We start from the raw sequence: 21,120 nt of genomic DNA, 5'->3' as shown, positions 1-21,120 counted from the left end.
AGGCTTTGTTACTTTGGTCCCAGCTCTCTGCAGGTCATTCACTAGGTCCCCCCGTGTGGTTCTGGGATTTTTGCTCACCGTTCTTGTGATCATTTTGACCCCACAGGGTGAGATCTTGCGTGGAGCCCCAGATCGAGGGAGATTATCAGTGGTCTTGTATGTCTTCCATTTCCTCCCACAGTTGATTTCTTCAAACCAAGCTGCTTACCTATTGCAGATTCAGTCTTCCCAGCCTGGTGCAGGTCTACAATTTTGTTTCTGGTGTCCTTTGACAGCTCTTTGGTCTTGGCCATAGTGGAGTTTGGAGTGTGACTGTTTGAGGTTGTGGACAGGTGTCTTTTATACTGATAACAAGTTCAAACAGGTGCCATTAATACAGGTAACGAGTGGAGGACAGAGGAGCCTCTTAAAGAACAAGTTACAGGTCTGTGCGAGCCAGAAATCTTGCTTGTTTGTAGGTGACCAAATACTTATTTTCCACCATAATTTGCAAATAAATTCATTAAAAATCCTACAATGTGATTTTCTGGATTTTTTTCCTCAATTTGTCTGTCATAGTTGACGTGTACCTATGATGAAAATTACAGGCCTCTCTCATCTTTTTAAGTGGGAGAACTTGCACAATTGGTGGCTGACTAAATACTTTTTTCCCCCACTGTAGAACAAGTCAGATTTGGCAGACTCCCCGGGCCCCGACCCTTCCCATTGAAGCAACTCACAAATGGCGCACGGAATGGGCAGAGGTTGCTTATCAGTCCAAAAATGAGATAAATTCTCTCTCCATTCCATAAATGGACATTAATTGGGGTACAAACTTTGGAAAGTAGCATTTGACCATTGGGCTGAAAGGACAGGCACAAGAAACCCCCTTACATAGAGATGGATAATCCTAAAAAATATATATGTTTTAAAGGCATCCATACAGACCACCTATTTGGTATTTTTGGGTTCACATTTCTTTAGACCAATCACCTGAGCCACAACAGCTTCAACGCTCTTGAACTTCCTGTAGTAGAAGTGGTCGGCAGGAAAGAGCAGGCAGCAGGATTTAGAATTGTCCGATATTCTCTTTGACCTGTACACTGGAACTTCCAGTCATAACCTTTCAGCAAGAACAAGCTATTTAGTTTTACGGCCTTGTGCATTCTCACACCACCACAAATGTGTGGTTATTACCCTGTTGGGTAAAGCTAAGGTTTGTGGTTAAAATCACATTGTCTGGTAAAAACAAAAAGGTACTACATCTGCCGCTAGCAAGGCCACATAGACAGAGAGTGACCTCAGGGCCAGTCACCTGTGGGAACGTGTCTGAGGGGGGAGAACGGGGTCGGCAGGATGGAAAGTTCTTCATGGAACAACATCTGCTCAATCCATTTTATAGCTAATGTCAAAATAAAGGAAATTATGTATGTTTCCAAGCATGTGGCTATAAATAAATAACTTTACATGATGTTCTGTACATGTTCATATCTCCCTGTACCCATTGTTGATCAAGATATAGAGACCATAACCCAACTAGCCTGGCGCCTTTAGAGACAATGGCCTGCCTACAATAGATTAAGGAAATACATGGAGCTGGCACGCAAAGCCATACCTGCTGTTTATTGAATCAATTTACAGGGTAGCTTATATCGCTAAACATAATAAGACCTGCAATAGCTACTGTATCTGCAGATCATCTACAGAGGAAAAACAAGCAAATCAATACTATGTGGGCACTCTTTTCTCTTATCTTTTATCTTAACTGCCATTTTATCATGAGTTCTGTCAAACACTACGCCATACTGGTGCCAATACTGATACCAAACACTGTGCATGTGTGTGTGTGTGTTTGTGTACAAATATATTTATATATACAAATATATAAATAGAAACACAAAAACATTGACTTTCTCAATTGCATATACTTTTAAATGTTTATTTTTAACACAAACCAACCCTAATGACTCAATTCATAGTATTTATCACAAGTCTATACTGATGTTTTCCCGTAAAAAAGCAAAGACTCTTTCCAACAAATGCAGCAATCTGAATTCATCTCAAACAGTCATTGCAGTAGGCCAAAGGTAAGGGGCCTTGTACTACAGTGGCTTGCGAAAGTATTCACCCCCCTTGGCATTTTTCCTCTTTGTTGCCTTACAACCTGGAATTAAAATGGATTTTGGGGGGGATTGTATCATTTGATTTACACAACATGCCTACCACTTTGAAGATGCAAAATATTTTTTCTTGTGAAACATACAGGAAATAAGACAAAAAAACAGAAAACTTGAGCATGCATAACTAACAATTACAGCTGCAAGTCTTTTGGGGTATGTCTCTATAAGCTTGGCACATCTAGCCACTGGGATTTTTGCCCATTCTTCATGGAAAAACTGCTCCAGCTCCTTCAAGTTGGATGGGTTCCGCTGGTGTACAGTAATCTTTAAGTCATACCACAGATTCTCAATTGGATTGAGGTCTGGGCTTTGACTAGGCCATTCCAAGACATTTAAATGTTTCCCCTTAAACCACTCGAGTGTTGCTTTAGCAGTATGCTTAGGGTCATTGTCCTGCTGGAAGGTGAACCTCCGTCCCAGTCTCAAATCTCTGGAAGACTGAAACAGGTTTCCCTCAAGAATTTCCCTGTATTTAGCGCCATCCATAATTCCTTTAATTCTGACCAGTTTCCCAGTCCCTGCCGATGAAAAACATCCCCACAGCATAATGCTGCCACCCCATGCTTCACTGTGGGGATGGTGTTCTCTGGGTGATGAGAGGTGTTGGGTTTGCGCCAGACGTAGCGTTTTCCTTGATGGCCAAAAAGCTCAATTTTAGTCTCATCTGACCAGAGTACCTGTTTGGGGAGTCTCCCACATGGCTTTTGGCGAACACCAAACGTGTTTGCTTATTTATTTCTTTAAGCAATGGCTTTTTTCTGGCCACTCTTCCGTAAAGCCCAGCTCTGTGGAGTGTACGGCTTAAAGTGGTCCTATGGACAGATACTCCAATCTCCACTGTGGAGCTTTGCAGCTTCTTTAGGGTTATCTTTGGTCTCTTTGTTGCCTCCTTGCCTGGTCCGTGAGTTTTGGTCGGCAGCCCTCTCTTGGCAGGTTTGTTGTGGTGCCATGTTCTTTCAATTTTTAATAATGGATTTCATGGTGCTCCGTGGGATGTTCAAAGTTTCTGAGATTTTTTTATAACCCAACCCTGATCTGTACTTCTCCACAACTTTGTCCCTGACCTGTTTGGAGAGCTCCTTGGTCTTCATGGTGCCGCTTTCTTGGTGGTGCCCCTTGCTTAGTGGTGTTGCAGACTCTGGGGCCTTTCAGAACAGGTGTATATATACTGAGATCATGTGACAGATCATGTGACACTTAGATTGCACACAGGTGGACTTTATTTAACTAATTATGTGACTTCTGAAGGTAATTGGTTGCACCAGATCTTATTTAAGGGCTTCATAGCAAAGGGGATGAATACATATGCACACACCACTTTTCCGTTATTTATTTTGTATATATCATTAAGTTATTTTTTTCATTTCACTTCACAAATGTGGACTATTTTGTGTATGTCCATTACATGAAATCCAAATAAAAATCCATTTAAATTACAGGTTGTACTGCAACAAAATAGGAAAAATGCCAATGGGGATGAATACTTTTGCAAGGCACTGTATGTTCTACTCCTCCATTTGAGCGTAGGAGGTGGTCACATGATTGTTGATAATCCACCAGTATTGGCCCTAATATGGCGTTGTTTAAAATCAACACACTGATGACCGTCACACCCACTAGTCTAGGTTAATGGAGGATGGATTGCTGAAATATGGGCCATGGCGAAGAAGGTTACTGACTCACTGTTTGTGTTTCCTGATAACTTCACGTGTACAACAGACTGGATGATGTGGAAAATCCCCAGGTTGTATACAGAGATCTATAATCTACTATATGTCTCATGAGGCTATTACTTACTATTATTAACTACAAAGGTGCATAGTGTCACGTTCGCTTAAGGAGGAGGACCAATGCGCAGCGTTGAATGCGTACATATTATTTATTAAACAGATCACCCGATCAAAACAACGAACGAAACGTGAAGTCCTTCGATACACACAAACCAAAAGGAACAAGAAACCACAACACAAAGTGAAAAGACCGATAGTTAAATATGGCTCCCAATCAGAGACAACCAGCTGACACTCGTTGCCTCTGATTGGGAGTCACTCAGGCCAACATAGATATACAAAACATAGACTTACACACCCTGGCTCAACATAACATAGTCCCCAGAGCCAGGGCGTGACAGTACCCCCCCCCCAAAGGCGCGGACTCCGGCCGCGCCAAACAACCACAACAGGGGAGGGACCGGGTGGGCACTCCGCCTCGGCGGCGGATCCGGCTCCGGACATGACCCAGGCACGGGTTGTGCTGGACTGACGACGCACACCCCTGGCTTGATGCGTGGAGGAGGAACGGGCCGGACCGGGCTGACGAAGCGCACCCCTGACTTGGTGCGGGGAGCAGGAATGAGCCGGACCGGGCTGACGACGCGCACCACTGACCTGGTGCGGGGAGCTTGGATGGGCCGGACTGGGCTGGCGACGCGCACCACAGACTTGGTGCGGAGAGCAGGAACGGGCCGGACAGGGCTGACGAAACGCACCATAGACTTGGTGCGGAGAGCAGGCACGGGCCGTGCCGGACTGACGACGCACACCACTGGCTTGGTGCGGGAAGCTTGGATGGGCCGGACTGGGCTGGCGACGCGACGCGCACCACAGACTTGGTGCGGAGAGCAGGAACGGGCCGTGCCGGACTGACGACGCACACCACTGGCTTGGTGCGGGAAGCTTGGATGGGCCGGACTGGGCTGGCGACGCGCACCACAGACTTGGTGCGGAGAGCAGGAACGGGCCGGACAGGGCTGACGACGCGCACCACAGGCTCGGTGCGAGAGGCAGGAACAGGCCGAACCGTACTGGGGACACACGCCACTGGCCCTATGCAGGGATCAGGAACGGGCCGGACCGGACTGGTAATACACCCCAGTACCTCTCGCCGTGCCTCCACACTTTCCCTCTCCTCTGTGACCAGTGGCCCCCTTAACCTGGCGGCCTCCTCTGCACACCCGCTGGACCGCTCCATCGCGGCCTCCGGCTGCCCCGTCGTCCACGTCGTGAGCCCCCCCCTAAAAATTTTCTGGGGTTCTCTCCTCCCCGTGGACCAGGCCTCCCTAGCTCTCGCCAGACTCTCGATCCATTGCTTCATAGACCAGCCTCTCTCCTCTTCACTTAGCGTGGCCCAGCCGAAACTCCTACTCCCCTGATCCCAGGTCCTTCCACTCTCCTCTTCACGCTGCTTGGTCCTGTCGTGGTGGTTTCTTCTGTCACGTTCGCTTAAGGAGGAGGACCAATGCGCAGCGTTGAATGCGTACATATGATTTATTAAACAGATCACCCGATCAAAACAACGAACGAAACGTGAAGTCCTTCGATACACACAAACCAAAAGGAACAAGAAACCACAACACAAAGTGAAAAGACCGATAGTTAAATATGGCTCCCAATCAGAGACAACCAGCTGACACTCGTTGCCTCTGATTGGGAGTCACTCAGGCCAACATAGATATACAAAACATAGACTTACACACCCTGGCTCAACATAACATAGTCCCCAGAGCCAGGGCGTGACACATAGGCCACTTTAATTGCTTTAAGTCCCAAAAGATACATACCACCTAATTGATAAGTAAGTTTCTGTTTTATTTTGCTCACAGTATTTTACATAGGATATACTGTTCAACACTCTACAACACAACCAACTCAACTTTTTTGTTTTGTGTAACTCTTATACCATTCTATAACTTGCCAGTGCATAAAATAATGCTAAATATTTAAGTTGTAGTTGTAGGCCTATCTCAGAGTAGAAAACATGTATTTATCCAATCACCATAAACTGACTGTGTAGCCTTTGTGGTTGTTCTTGTGTGGTTTCCCTGAACCGCAATAATAAGTCTGAATTTGAATTAGAACTCAGGGACCATGAACACTCAGAACTTTTTTAAATAATTGAGTAGCCATGCTGGCAAGGGAGACATTCTGTTTCCATAAATTGGTGCATACAGGTGACTGCCAAAATAAAGGAAACATCAACATACTGTCTTAATAGGTTGTTGGGCCACCACGAGCCAGAACAGCTTCAATGCACCTTGGCATAGATTCTACAAGTGTCTGGAACTCTATTGGAGGGATGTGACACCCTTCTTGTAAGCTGACATATGGAATTGTTTTAAGATGGTCATACTGTGGATCATTTAGCTATTTGATTTAGAATTTTAGGACCCCTTTAGGTATTAAACAAATATATATATATAAATTATTTGATAAAATATTGAATTTGGCCTACAATAGCCTAGAGAAACGCATTGAATAACACCTTCATTAATGGCAAAAAAGGCAGTCAAAAAATAAATCATCTTTTTTTTTATTTAACCTTTATTTAACCAGGTAAGCCAGTTGAGAACAAGTTCTCATTTACGACTGCGACCTGGCCAAGATAAAGCAAAGCAGTGCGATAAAAACAACAACACAGAGTTACATATGGGGTAAACAAAACATAAAGTCAAAAATACAGAAAATGTATATACAGTGTGTGCGAATGTAGTAAGTTATGGAGGTAAGGCAATAAATAGGCCATAGTGCAAAATAGTTACAATTTCGTATTAACACTGGAATGATAGATGTGCAAAAGATGATGTGCAAATAGAGATACTGGGGTGCAAATTAGCAAAATAAATAACAATATGGGGATGAGGTAGTTGGGTGGGCTAATTTCAGAATGGCTGTGTACAGGTGCAGTGATCGGTAAGCTGCTCTGACAACTGATGCTTAAAGTTAGTGAGGAAGATAAGAGTCTCCAGCTTCAGAGATTTTTGCAGTTCGTTCCAGTCATTGGCAGCAGAGAACTGGAAGGAATGGCGGCCAAGGGAGGTGTTGGCTTTGGGGATGACCAGTGAGATATACCTGCTGGAGCGCAGACTACGGGTGGGTGTTGCTATGGTGACCAGTGAGCTAAGATAAGACGGGGATTTGCCTAGCAGTGATTTATAGATGACCTGGAGCCAGTGGGTTTGGCGACGAATATGTAGTGAGGGCCAGCCAACAAGAGCATACAGGTCACAATGGTGGGTTGTATATGGGGCTTTGGTGACAAAACGGATGGCACTGTGATAGACTACATCCAATTTGCTGAGTAGAGTGTTGGAGGCTATTTTGTAAATTACTGTTTTACGAGGGCATGTTTGGCAGCATGAGTGAAGGAGGCTTTGTTGCGAAATAGGAAGCCGATTCTAACTTTTGATTGGAGATCTAGGAAATATAAGAAAGCTCAGGAAATATGTTTTGTTTTTTGTACACATACAGTATTGAACCTCTTTTTTGGTGAGGCACAAAACTACATTTACATTTACATTTACATTTACGTCATTTAGCAGACGCTCTTATCCAGAGCGACTTACAAATTGGTGCATTCACCCTATAGCCAGTGGGATAACCACTTTACCAAAAAAAAAAGTATTTTTACTTTTATTTTTTTTATTTTTTTTATTTATTAAATTACTTTATCCTATCCCAGGTATTCCTTAAAGAGGTGGGGTTTCAAATGTCTCCGGAAGGTGGTGAGTGACTCCGCTGTCCTGGCGTCGTGAGGGAGCTTGTTCCACCATTGGGGTGCCAGAGCAGCGAACAGTTTTGACTGGGCTGAGCGGGAACTATGCTTCCGCAGAGGAAGGGGAGCCAGCAGGCCAGAGGTGGATGAACGCAATGCCCTCATTTGGGTGTAGGGACTGATCAGAGCCTGAAGGTACGGAGGTGCCGTTCCCCTCACTGCTCCATAGGCAAGCACCATGGTCTTGTAACGGATGCGAGCTTCAACTGGAAGCCAGTGGAGTGTGCGGAGGAGGGGGGTGACGTGAGAGAACTTGGGAAGGTTGAACACCAGACGGGCTGCGGCATTCTGGATGAGTTGTAGGGGTTTAATGGCACAGGCAGGGAGCCCAGCCAACAGCGAGTTGCAGTAATCCAGACGGGAGATGACAAGTGCCTGGATTAGGACCTGTGCCGCTTCCTGTGTAAGGCAGGGTCGTACTCTCCGAATGTTGTAGAGCATGAATCTGCAGGATCGGGTCACCGCCTTGATGTTAGCGGAGAACGACAGGGTGTTGTCCAGGGTCACGCCAAGGCTCTTCGCACTCTGGGAGGAGGACACAACGGAGTTGTCAACCGTGATGGCGAGATCATGGAACGGGCAGTCCTTCCCCGGGAGGAAGAGCAGCTCCGTCTTGCCAGGGTTCAGCTTGAGGTGGTGATCCATCATCCATACTGATATGTCTGCCAGACATGCAGAGATGCGATTCGATACCTTCATACTTCCATAAATTTTTTTAAACCGGTACCGGTTACCTTCAGACAATTCCCGTGACACTTATGGGGGTCGTAGAGCAAAATGGAGCCCACCATCGTGTTCGTGTTCATGAGAGTCTCCCCTTTTTCGTGAGACTCATCTTTCCATTGATGGGTCATAATAATTTGTAGGTCAAACGGTTCGGACGCTACAGACGTTTTCATGAGAAGACCGATTTTCAGGATGTCTCATTGTCTGACAAACATCGCTCTAGCTCTGCCACCTTTCACGGCAGATGTGGAAATCCGACATAGGCGGATGCAGTGGTTTGAGACGCCTCCAATCTCTAGCTTAAACTGACTGATTTTGATGGGGATTCTTTTATTATGTTACTTAGATTGACGCACCTGTGCGTTAATCGACTCTAGGGGGTTAACTCAGGAACCACACCTGTGTGGAAGCACTTGCTTTCAATATCCTTTGTATTACATTATTTTGGCAGTTACCCGTATGATGCATTGGCAGGGAACTTGATTTTGCAATGGATTTTAAGGTAATTCGGTTCAAGGATGGGACCGCATGCATAATAATGACTGTCTAATGAGTGATTATTCATAAGGAAAACTTTGAAAACTGATAATATCATATGATATATACTTCAGCTTGGGGAACTGAGGATGACATCCTAAACAAAACACACAAAATCAAAGAGAAACATTGCTTTTCCAGCAATATGTACTAACCAAAGGCATATAGACATAGGTTCCAATTAGCAAATATTTAAGTGAAGCTATCTCCCTACAATATTTACACAAAATAGGCTCCACTGTGGCACACAGTGAAATATAGCTTCTCACAGGCCTTTGCATCCACACACCAGACACCAAAAACATTGCAGAGATGTTGTTGGATATTCCCCCCCCAAATTATTGCTATTCCTTGACCTTATCAACAAGGTATTCTTCAATGGCAGTGCAGACCATCATGGCCTAATATCAGACCGCGTGGGTCTTTTACAGAAAAGAACTGCAGTGAACTCATTTTCATAGCTTACTATTGGTATAACAATGCATGCTCTATAACTTCAACTATAAGTCTCAGTATATCCCCCCAGCCAAACCAGAAGATCTGGGGATTATTCAATAGCAGACCCCATGATCTCTCTGAGCCTACTCACTCAAACCCATCAGAGAGAACAGAACACGCTTTAACTTGAGAGATGTGACTGTTCCAATTAAATCAATGCATAACGTTACCCAAATTGTCATTAGCTTCAATATTATACAATAATGTCATACAGATGTAGGATCTTAATTTGATCAGTCTTTTGTTGCTGATAATTTTTTTTTCAAGGTTTTAAAAGTCTTCTAAAGTTTTTAATTTCCACTTTAAAATTTCAGACTTGATTTGCCGTAACAAAAAATGTATCAGCCCCTACAAAATAATGTACATGAATTATAATCCACATAATAATTCACATTTCCTGTTGCTGCAAACTGGCTCAAATTAAGATTCTACATCTGTATGACATAACAATAATCACTTTCACATGTGACTTACTGGAATAATTCTGCCATGTTACTAATTGGCGAACCCAGATTGAAGGGCTGACAGAGGAAGACTTGATGGTTGAACCGTGGAGGACTGAGAAAACACTGCTGTCATGCTGCCGCCTGGGCTCCATCAAACACTCAGAGAGACAATGCGTTATTGGGTCTATAGATGGCATTGGTGGGGATGTTGGACCGGGGAGAGGGGGAGGGGGTTAAATGCCGGGCGTTGACCCATTGACAGAATTATTTCCAGATGTCTGCCATGTGCTTCTTGAGCCTCAGAGCTGGAGAGTTGTGCTCTCTCTCAACTATGCGTGCATGGGGAGACAAAAGTAAGCAAACGCTCTAGAAATTCCTGGACCGTGCAGCCAAACTCTTAAAAAAAGGCATAGTTCTTCGCCAACTTAAATAACTAAACTTGATCTGTCTCACTGCAGTCTAGTTAATTTAAATATCCCATACATAGTTTAAACAGTCTATTACACTTTTCATGTGTAACGTGCACGTTTGAAAAGCATAGGTGGATTTCCTGTTTGGTTTACCTGAAGATTAAACCAATTCAGGGCTAAAAGTGTATTCCATAAAACGTGCACTGAGACACTGTGCCATACTCAGCCACAGATTAGATCAGAACCCCCAGTCACCAGATATATTTTTTGAGTTAAAGTTAAATCCTATAGGAGAACATGGCCACATCCCCTGAATGTGCTAATTGACAAGTTCTGTCACTGTAACGGAGTAATTTGCTAAAAGTAGCCCCCCTGAGATGTCATCCATGGTGGGCTACAAATCATGTCATCAACCCAGGCGAAGACCCTGTGTGGGTGTTGCAAGCATGGTCACAGGGACTATTTCCCAACACAGATTCTTTCTGCGAAATCCTCCATGAAGGGACTGAAATCAGTCTTTGAGGCTGGATGTAATTCAACAGCTGTCCCTTTACAACACATATTTATTTTTTAGCCATTTAGCAGAGCGACTTACAGTAGTGAGTGCATACATTTTTCATACTTATTTTTTAATACTAGTCCCCCTTCGGAATCGAACCCACAACCCTGGCGGTGCAAGCACCATGCTCTACCAACTGAGCTACACGGGACTACAATGTGAACGATGTGTGAAAGCACTGTGTGAGGATCTTTTGAATAGATCTTAAAGCAAAAATTATTTCACACATCTGGAATACATATTCTTCACTGTTGTTTTTATTTTGTTTTTCACTTACAAGCAGAACTAGAGACATTGTCAATCTGAAGGTTGTGGGCGGGATGTCTAAGTATGTTTTCATGAGTGAGCCTCTTAACTAATGACTCCCAGAGCGGAAGGAGAGCTAGCAGGCTGAATGACAGAGCCCCAGCGAGCATGAGAAATGCTCGATAGTTATCCCTCTCTCACACCATGGTGGTGTGACTTCAAAAGAGAGGTCACGTGACCAGGGGTTACCACAGAGCGCTCACACACAGACACAGTCGGACACTCCTCTCTCTGGTATTGTTTAACTTTGGGTTGTCTGCCAGGACTCTACACAGCATGGGGACCTGTCAGTACTAGCCTGCCCCCATCTCTCTTCTCCTCCATGCACACACACACACACACACACACACACACACACACACACACACACACACACACACACACACACACACACACACTTCAAAAGACTACTCTTATCCAAGTCATTGGAGATAATCTCAATGCTTTATGACCCCATGTGTGGTAAAACTTATTCCACGGTGTTATGAGCTTGACCTTCATGGTGTAAATCTATACGACACTAGTCAGACAGTCTGTTGATAAAAGTAACGTTAGTAAGACGTTAAGCATGCAGTCGGTCTGTCTGGAGTGCTGTGCCTAAAGGCCTATTTACAAACAAACCTGGTCCGTACCACGTCTGGGGACCAGGAGACCTTAATCCTTATCCAACAAAAAGCTTGAGAAAGCTCCAGTACAAGCAGTCGGTTTTGGCTTTGTGTGCGTAATATGGTTCCAGGGAGCTAACCTCTTTCCTGGAATTCATCTTACACTGACACACACACACACACACAGACGTACGTTAAATAGGATGACGGCTCTTTCCAATGAGTGCCACCTGGCCAAACCTCTCTAGTCAGGCCCTCTCAGAGGCCTACCCAGCTCCAAGGGTTCCCAGCCTTGGGAGGAAGGTCACCTGACACTCCTCCTCCCTCACATCATCTCAGGTTTTTATTTTATTTGGCTGGAGTTCTGAGTGAGTCTCCACCTCCTCCCACCCCCCAGAGCTCCATAAGAGGACTCTGTTAACCCGTTACCTCCTTTCTGCTCTGAAAAGCACAGGGCATGACTGGATCAGTGACCCACCGTAACTTCGGCCCACAGCCTGCTGGTTTAAAACTGGGTTAGGATGAAAGAAGAGATAGGAAACAATTGCCAGCCATTAGTCTGGCCCTGGTGCAGGATCCTCTCTGCTGGCCAATGCCATGATCTGCTCTGCTCTGGTCTGGTGTGGTAAGGAGGCATCAGGGCATTGCATTGAGCGTTAGTCCATTTCATCTGACCATGATGTCATAAAATATGTCAGCCTGACCCTTGGTAGATGAGGTCATGGTCTTTTTATAGGTTTATATTAATTTCCTCATTCCAAAAATGAGGAAGGGTGGATACATACCCATGTGACACAATGGCAGATATATTTTGAGAATCGTTTGTAATTGTCACCATCGTCTAATGAGGAGGACCAATGCGCAGCGTTGAAGGTGAACATATTATATTTATTTAATGATCACACGATCAAAACAACAAACGAAAAACGTGACGTCTATGGTACAACACAAACCAACACGAACAAGAAACCACAAACACAAAGTGAAAGACAGACAGTTAAATATGGCTCCCAATCAGAGACAACCAGCAGACACTTGTTGCCTCTGATTGGGAGTCACTCAGGCCAACATAGATAGACAACGACTAGAACCTAAACAAAATAAACACCCTGGCTCAACATACGAGAGTCCCCAGAGCCAGGGCGTGACAGTACCCCCCCCCCAAAGGCGCGGACTCCGACCGCGCCAACCAACCACAACAGGGGAGGGACCGGGTGGGCACTCCGCCTCGGCGGCGGATCCGGCTCCGGACATGACCCAGGCACGGGTTGTGCTGGACTGACGACGCGCACCCCTGGCTTGGTGCGTGGAGGAGGAACGGGCCTTACCAGGCTGACGACGCACACCGTAGGCTTGGTGCGTGGAGCAGGGACAGGCCGGACTGGGCTGACGAAGCACACCACTGACTTGGTGCGGGGAGCAGGAACGGGCCGAGCCGGGCTGACGAAGCGCACCACTGCCTTGGTGCGGGGAGCAGGAATGGGCCGGACCGGGCTGACGAAGCGCACCCCTGACTTGGTGCGGGGAGCAGGAATGGGCCGGACCGGGCTGACGAAGCGCACCCCTGACTTGGTGCGGGGAGCAGGAATGGGCCGGACCGGGCTGACGACGCGCACCACTGACTTGGTGCGGGGAGCAGGAATGGGCCGGACCGGGCTGACGACGCGCACCACTGACTTGGTGCGGGGAGCAGGAACGGGCCGCGCCGGGCTGACGAAACGCACCACTGACTTGGTGGGAGTGGCAGGAACAGGCCGGACTGGGAACACACACCACTGGCCCTACGTGGGGATCAGGAACAGGCCGGACCGGACTGGCAACACACGCCAGTACCTCTCGCCGTGCCTCTACAACCTCCTTCCCCCTGGTGACCAGTGACTCCCGTAACCTGGCGGCCTCCTCTGCCAACCCGCTGGACCGCTCTATCGCGGCCTCCTGCTGCCCCGACGTCGTGAGCCCCCCCCTAAAAAATTTCTGGGGGTCTCTCTTCCCCGTGGGCCAGGCCTCCATCGTTCTCGCCCAACTCTCGCTCCTCTGCCCCCAATTCCAGCCATTCTGCTCTTCATTAGGCTTGACCCAGTCGAAACTCTTCCTCCACTGTTCCCAAGTCCATCCACTCTGCTCTTTACAAGGCTGGACCCAGTCGAGGTTGCCACGGAGATCTGTAAGCGATTCCCCAGGCGATGGCTCCTGGACACGCTGCTTGGTCCAGTTTTGGTGGTTTCTTCTGTCACCATCGTCTAATGAGGAGGACCAATGCGCAGCGTTGAAGGTGAACATATTATATTTATTTAATGATCACACGATCAAAACAACAAACGAAAAACGTGACGTCTATGGTACAACACAAACCAACACGAACAAGAAACCACAAACACAAAGTGAAAGACAGACAGTTAAATATGGCTCCCAATCAGAGACAACCAGCAGACACTCGTTGCCTCTGATTGGGAGTCACTCAGGCCAACATAGATAGACAACGACTAGAACCTAAACAAAATAAACACCCTGGCTCAACATACGAGAGTCCCCAGAGCCAGGGCGTGACAGTAATAGACCATATCATTTTGGGGAAGCAATATAACCATTGATATACATTTAAGAAGAACACTCATTAGATGTTCAACAATCCTCTTATCCATGTCGTCCTCATGGTAGATGATGGAGTGGTGTTGTGAGGGCTGGCTGGTGTATCTGTGGATGGCCTCTACCTGATACGTCCCACTGGTTGTGAGGACGGAACCCTCAAACTGGCCCTGGATGACAGTGCTGTGGCAGGAGGAACACCTCTCATCTGGTAAGTGACAGACAGGTGGGAGTTAGAGAGAGATGGAGGGGAGAGATAGATAGACAGGCAGACAGATTGTATTTTTGAGGGGAGGCAGTATGTTGGATTATGACGTCACGAATCCTTGAAGTGTCATACCTTCAAGTTCTTCAGAATATAGATGGAAGAGGTCCGCTGTACTGGATCTGTTTTCAGAGAAGACTTTAAAAGGCTCCGTGAATCCCATCGTGTCTCGCCTCAGACGCAAGCGGAAGGTCCTAAAGTGAACAATTGTAAGACACAAAGCACAAAGGTGGAAACAACCGTTGACAATGATATACTTCATTAGAAAGGCATTGAAACAGCATCTCCTGGACTTGAGCTTGTACCTGTGAAAAGCTCTGGGGTCCAGCTGTAGTGTCTGGTCCTGAGGCTGTGTCTCTCGTTTGGCGAGCTGGTGTCTCCTGTGTAATGCCTCGCGATCAGAAGATAAGCCTTCGAATGGGCTAATACCATTCAGAGCTCCTAGGGAAGATGACATAGGAAAATAGATACAGTGGCTAGATACAGTGGGGAAAACAAACAATGTCTATAGATAAATGACCTACACTGAACTGAGGTCTATACTGTGTAGAGGCTGGCATCATGAAAATGAGGACTTTTTGTTTCTTGTCCATTACAACGTTCCCACTGAGATTGATTTAGATTATATCAGTCATTTCCCTCGTTCTATTATAGACAGCAGATAAAAGTGACATGCCGTCACCATTGTTATCCTGCTGCATTGTTTTCTCCTTTATCAAAGACCATGACAAACAGATGGTCAAGGGCTTACACACATTGCCCACATAACACCCACACAAAGCTTCAATTAAGCAGTAAGGCCAGAGGTTGTGGTATATGGCCAATATACCACGGCTAATGGCTGTTCTTAAGCACGACGCAACGTGGAGTGCTAGGACACAGCCCTTAGCTGTGGTATATTGGCCATATATCACAAACCCCTGAGGTGCCTTATTGCTATTATAAACTGGTTACCAACGTAATTAGAGCAGTAAAAATAAATGTTTTGTCATACCATGGTATATGGTCTGATATACCACGGCTTTCAGCCAATCAGCATTCAGGGCTCGAACCACCCAGTTTATAATAGAGAATAGCTCATACTGTGCATCATATCTAATCAAACAAAACACAGCATCAACATCGCATGAAGGCCTTTGCATCAATGTTCCACTGGGCACACACTGGTTTAATCACAGTTGTTTCCATGTCATTTCAATGAAATTAAATTGAACCAACGTGGAATAGATGTTGAATTGAGGTCTGTGCCCAGTGGGGTAGGCCTATGTGTTTGTTGGTCAAAGCATTCCACAGAGGACAAGCTCAGGCAGATCCCCTGTCTTGTTTGACAGTTCCAAGCTAATGGGAGGCCAACGAATGGAAACAACAGTGCAAGATCCCCCTGCATCGCATGACGTGTCACACCTCAACAGTAACAACGGTGTCAAGTATCACACATGACTAAATAAAAGCCATTCTACCTGCATTTATTTTATTTAACCTTTATTTAACCAGGCAAGTCAGTTAAGAACAAAATCTTATTTACAATGACGGCCTACCCCGGCCAAACCCAGACGACGCTGGGCAGTCCGACAGAGTAGATAAGCAACATATTGGGGTGTATTCATGATGTCTGTCTCACTGTGGAATGTGACTAGATAGCTCATGCCAGGACATACAGTATGTATATATTATTATTTATTTATTTATTATTATTTGTATTGTTTTATTTCATTTGGTCCCCACACCCCCTCAATGGTCATTTAGTCTGACTGCTGTTCCCCCTATGGTCAATGTCCACCCCAATGGACATGTATTTATTCATCACTGCTACAGTTGTTATTATGTATTGTATATAGTACTATTTCTATTTTTCTTATTACTATTTTCATTGTTTTATTTCTCTTAGTCCTGCATGTTGGAGCTCGGAGCTCTGCATCTGAAGATTTTACCCAATCCCAATTTTAACTCAGTCTCCCTCTCTCTAGTTTTTACATTAGTGTTGTAATGATTCTCTTATTTGGTTACATATGTGTTAACTTCTTGTTACTTATATTGTCAATTATGTTGTTAATTCGTTTTTAATGTTGTTACCAATTTAAATAAATGTATTTTATGTACAAATGTATTATTTTTCTTACGCTTAGATTTCAGGTACAATTTCACTGTAAATTTACAGCATTATCCTGGCCAAGAGTTGCCAGCTTAATACTGTAATTTAGCTTTACAGTACTCTTTTCCTTACTGTAAAACATTACAGCATCCCTGTAGATTTACAGCAAGGATGCTGTAATATGTCTTTACAGTAAGGAAAATAGTACTGTAAAACATATTACAGCATCTTTGCTGTAAAGCAAAATTACAGTATTAAGCTGGCAAGTGTAGTGCCAGTATAATGCTGTACATTTACATGGAAATTCTACCTGAAATCTAAATGGAGTGATGAATCACACTTCACCATCTGGCAGTCCAACGAACAAATCTGAGTTTGGCAGATGCCAGGAGAAAGCTACCTGCCCGAATGCATAGTGCCAACTGTCAAATTTGGTGGAGGAGGAATAATGGTCTTTGGCTGTTTTTCATGTAATATAAAGGGAAGTAAAAACCTGCAGGTTTGCATAATCTGGGGTTTTCAACGACCTCCTTTTACTTGCAAATACACTCGTTCAAGGAACAAACATGGACGTTTGTCACGCCCTGGCTCTAGGGACTCTGTTATGTTGAGCCAGGGTGTGTAGTGTCTATGTTTTGTGTTTCTATGGTAGTCTCTAGTTATGTGTTTTCTATGTTGGCCGGTGTGGTTCTCAATCAGAGGCAACGTGAATCAGCTGTTGATTGTTGTCTCTGATTGGGAACCATACTTAGGCAGCCTGTTTGGCACAGTGTATTGTGGGATCTTGTTCCGTGTATGGTTTGTGTTTTGTTACCAAGGACTTCACGTATCGTTTTGTTGTTTTGTTCGTGTGGTGAATATTTAATAAAGTATGTTCGCATTCCACGCTGCGCATTGGTCCAATCCTTTCGACGATCGTGACAACGTTTTAAGTTTGGGAAACTGCAATAGAGACATTCCCATCCCAAACAGAACAAGGCAACCCATTGACTTGACTGAACTATGGTGCACTCTCAGTCTCCGCATTCAGTGTCAAAGCCAGGTGCCTATATAAGGCGGCAGGTAGCTTAGCAGCAGTAGCGGTGCGTGGGTAAAATCACCAGGGAAGCCAAGACAGGGAAAAAAGCCATATTCGAACCTATGTGATAATTGTGTTGTTGGCTCTATAACCTGTTAGTTCATATTCCTTGACACCGTGATATATAGGCCTAAGGCCGAGACAATAAGAAGACACAGTGGCAGAATAAATTCAACCACACCATTGTTTCATCACAAAACCAGAGTGCAACATCTGTCCGGTGAAGTCCACAAAACATATTGCACGTAACAAACAGTCACATGACCTACAGCATGGTCAAGCAAGTTAATGTTTCCCACATTTTCCGACTACTAAACAACTATTGATTTAGAACCACAGAGTTAGAGCAAGTCGCAAAGAAAACAGGTGTTGCCTCCACTATTCCAGCACCATTTCAACTTCAACATTTCAACATTATCTAATCACATATGCTTAGTCTAATACAGCGACAACTAAAAGATACCAAAAACTATTTTGTCCAATCAATGTAAGCTAAATATGATGTGACTGTCTATGGTACTGATTTCTCTCTCTCTCTGTGTGTGTTGGTGTGTGTGTGCAAGTAGAAAAAAACATGTTGACTCACCCTACTTGTAGAGAAACTCCAATGCTATCCTCCTCTCTTTCATGTTGCCGAAACGGTCTATGACTGTCATAGAGTACACACTTCTAGTTTTTGTTGTCCTCGGCTACCTGGCTAAAATGCTTGCTCGCTAGACTAACTTCCTTTCATGGGCAATGATGCGCCAGGCCAGTTGGTTAAAATTTGCCTACTACATCTAGCTACATGTTGAACTTCCATCCTCTCAGGCCAGGGGCACAATATATGAATTTATGGTTGGATCAGAATCGCCGTTATAATCATTGGTCAGTACAGAGAATTAGGTAAAACCACAAGTCCAAATCCCTATCTCCATCCATGGCTAATTCAGGAAAGGGACGACTTTAGCTAGCTAGCTAGCCACCGGAGGACAACGACACAACAAGATGCAACAATTCACGTTTTTTTCTGTCAATGACGTTTGGCTTCTGATGTGATGTGATGTGATTGGTGTGAAGCCAAATCCAAAACTGGCCTCCCTTGACACTTTTTTGTGTGCGCCAGGACCATTCACAGCTGAGCTCATTTAGTTTAGCTCAATGCTGATTGGCTATTATTTTATTTTAAAAATTATCAAGGGAGGCCAAATGCTCGCTAGCTTCCCTTGCATTCAATGCTACGGGCGGCAACAATGTCATACTCTTTTTGACCAGACAGCATCAGATAGATGGGCTACACATACTGTTTCGTTCGATCGGATGCTTTCTCCGGTGAGATACATTCAGCCTCTTTCAAATTTAAGGACATTTATTAAATGTATTTTTTTATTGGTACATTTTTGGGGGAAGCCATCCTGCCTAGAGCCTTGGGCCAGTAAAGGAAAGGTTGCTGGTTCGAATACCTGAGTTGACAGGGTGAAAAATCTGTCAATGTGCTTTGAACAAGGCACTTAACCCTGGGGTGCCGTACTACTATGGCTGACCCCGTAAAACACCTATCCAGTGTATGTGACAATAAACATCTTTATCTTTCTTCTTTTTTTTTTTTTTATAGATTACATGCAGCAGTATAACATAAACATATTTTACTTTATGGACATTTGGACGTTGTTCAGTAGGCCCTGGTGTGTTGCATGACAAACTGGTTACAGCTGCAAAATGCATCTCCTCCGGCTACACTGTGATGCAGCCAGACTCCAGCCTTTGTCTGCTCCTGAACGCTGAGGTATGCACACTACAGAGGTGAAAAGAGTTCCAACACAAGCACATAATATACCCAGAGGGACAAAATCAAACTGATCTGAAAAGCACAATGAATTAAATTCGTTATAATTTGTAGTAGATGAAGAACAACTGCCGAACAGTAACTGTTTTAATGCCAGGGACACTGAGAGGAACTAATCATGACAGTAAGAATGTGCCTGATCACAATAGAGGCCAGACAATGTCATGTGTCTTAGACTGAAATGGAGACTTAAACCCTAATTCCACTTCTTGTCTGATCTGGTTAACCTCCACAGCTGTCACAACTAGAGGTGGGCTGAGCTTCAGCCACTTTCCTCTAGGTCAATATTTTTCTCTTCAGGGCTATAACTGATCTCTCCTGCTGCTCTTCCACTCCCATGACGGCCTCCCACAAACCTCCTGCCTTAAACCGATTGGCCAGTGTTGAACGGCCTGATCTGAAAAATGACATCACACACAAAATCCAGCCCACATGGAACCACACTCCACACAAGGTTACTTTAGGACATTGGGGGGGTTGAAACACTACCTCTCCCCGTGCAATGGGACGTGATCTCAACATTTAATGAGGTCTCTAAAGTTGTAAATGTACCCATCTAGTCCGGTTCTGCATACAGGGCTCTTTCCTCTCCTCCCTGCACACTCAGCCTTTAGCTCTAGTCCCACAGCAGCAAAAGGTTTTTTAAAACCAAATAATATTGTGATTGCGATTTGACTTGCGATATAGATTAAAACATTTGAGTGAACTGTTGGAATCATAGAAATCTAATTATTTATATTAAGAAGCAAAGTGGAAAAAATACATCATTTTTGATTTTGGAACAATCTGTTGAACACATCTGCCCTAACAGTATAGCGAATCTAACAGCGAGGAGTAACTGTGACAGGGGGCAGGGATTTGTGTGTAGGAGGCAGCCGCAAGAGGAGAGAGGGAGAGAGACGACAAACAGAGTAAATTATAAAAACGGAAGTTACACGCGGCTGAGTCGCGTTTCAAAAAATATTGTATGTGATATGATCTCTAGCAATATCGATATTGCACACGTCAATGTTGCGATTTCGATGTGAATTCGATTAATTGTGCAGCCCTAGTTCAAACCAACTTTTACTAGCCTTTTTGGTTGCCAGTGACACTAATTCAAACCAACATTATATGTGACATCCGAGCTGACCCTACAAGTGAGCGGTATTCAGACCCAGCCAAAAGATAGCGAGTAATTAGGGAAGGCTATGCCCTAGCTGGATTCTTTCGTTGTCCCTGGGTTTATGGGAATTATCAAACCACATTAATCTTTAGAAATACCCAAATATTAATTTATCCATATGGAAAGATATATAAGAATATTACAATATTGTTATATGTTCTATCTGAAACTTGTAAGTGGCATCAAATATGGCATCAAATACACATACAAGATCCATAGTGGATTCTGGTAATATCTGACTTATATGGGTGGGCAAGTTATAGCCAAACAGAAATGTTGCATGTGTTGTATAAAAATCATAGAGAGACATGTA

General features: G+C 44.6%; 1 pseudogene across 1 annotated transcript in view; it reads right to left on the bottom strand.

The window, feature by feature from the left end:
• LOC311131024 (disintegrin and metalloproteinase domain-containing protein 10-like) overlaps positions 1-15,104 on the bottom strand; it is a 37,125-nt pseudogene extending 22,021 nt beyond the window's left edge. The window contains exons 1-2 of the transcript in view: positions 14,723-15,104; positions 14,508-14,590 (exon numbers count right to left, since the gene is read on the bottom strand). The product of the transcript in view is annotated as a disintegrin and metalloproteinase domain-containing protein 10-like (transcript). The remainder of the gene's footprint in view (positions 1-14,507; positions 14,591-14,722) is intronic.
• Positions 15,105-21,120: the final 6,016 nt, after the last annotated feature.

The sequence above is a fragment of the Coregonus lavaretus genome (genome assembly GCF_964263955.1).
Source record: "Coregonus lavaretus genome assembly, chromosome: 6".
Classification (NCBI taxonomy): domain Eukaryota; kingdom Metazoa; phylum Chordata; class Actinopteri; order Salmoniformes; family Salmonidae; genus Coregonus; species Coregonus lavaretus.
Note: the sequence above shows the minus strand (reverse complement) of the source record. Positions and strands in the feature narration are given on the sequence as shown.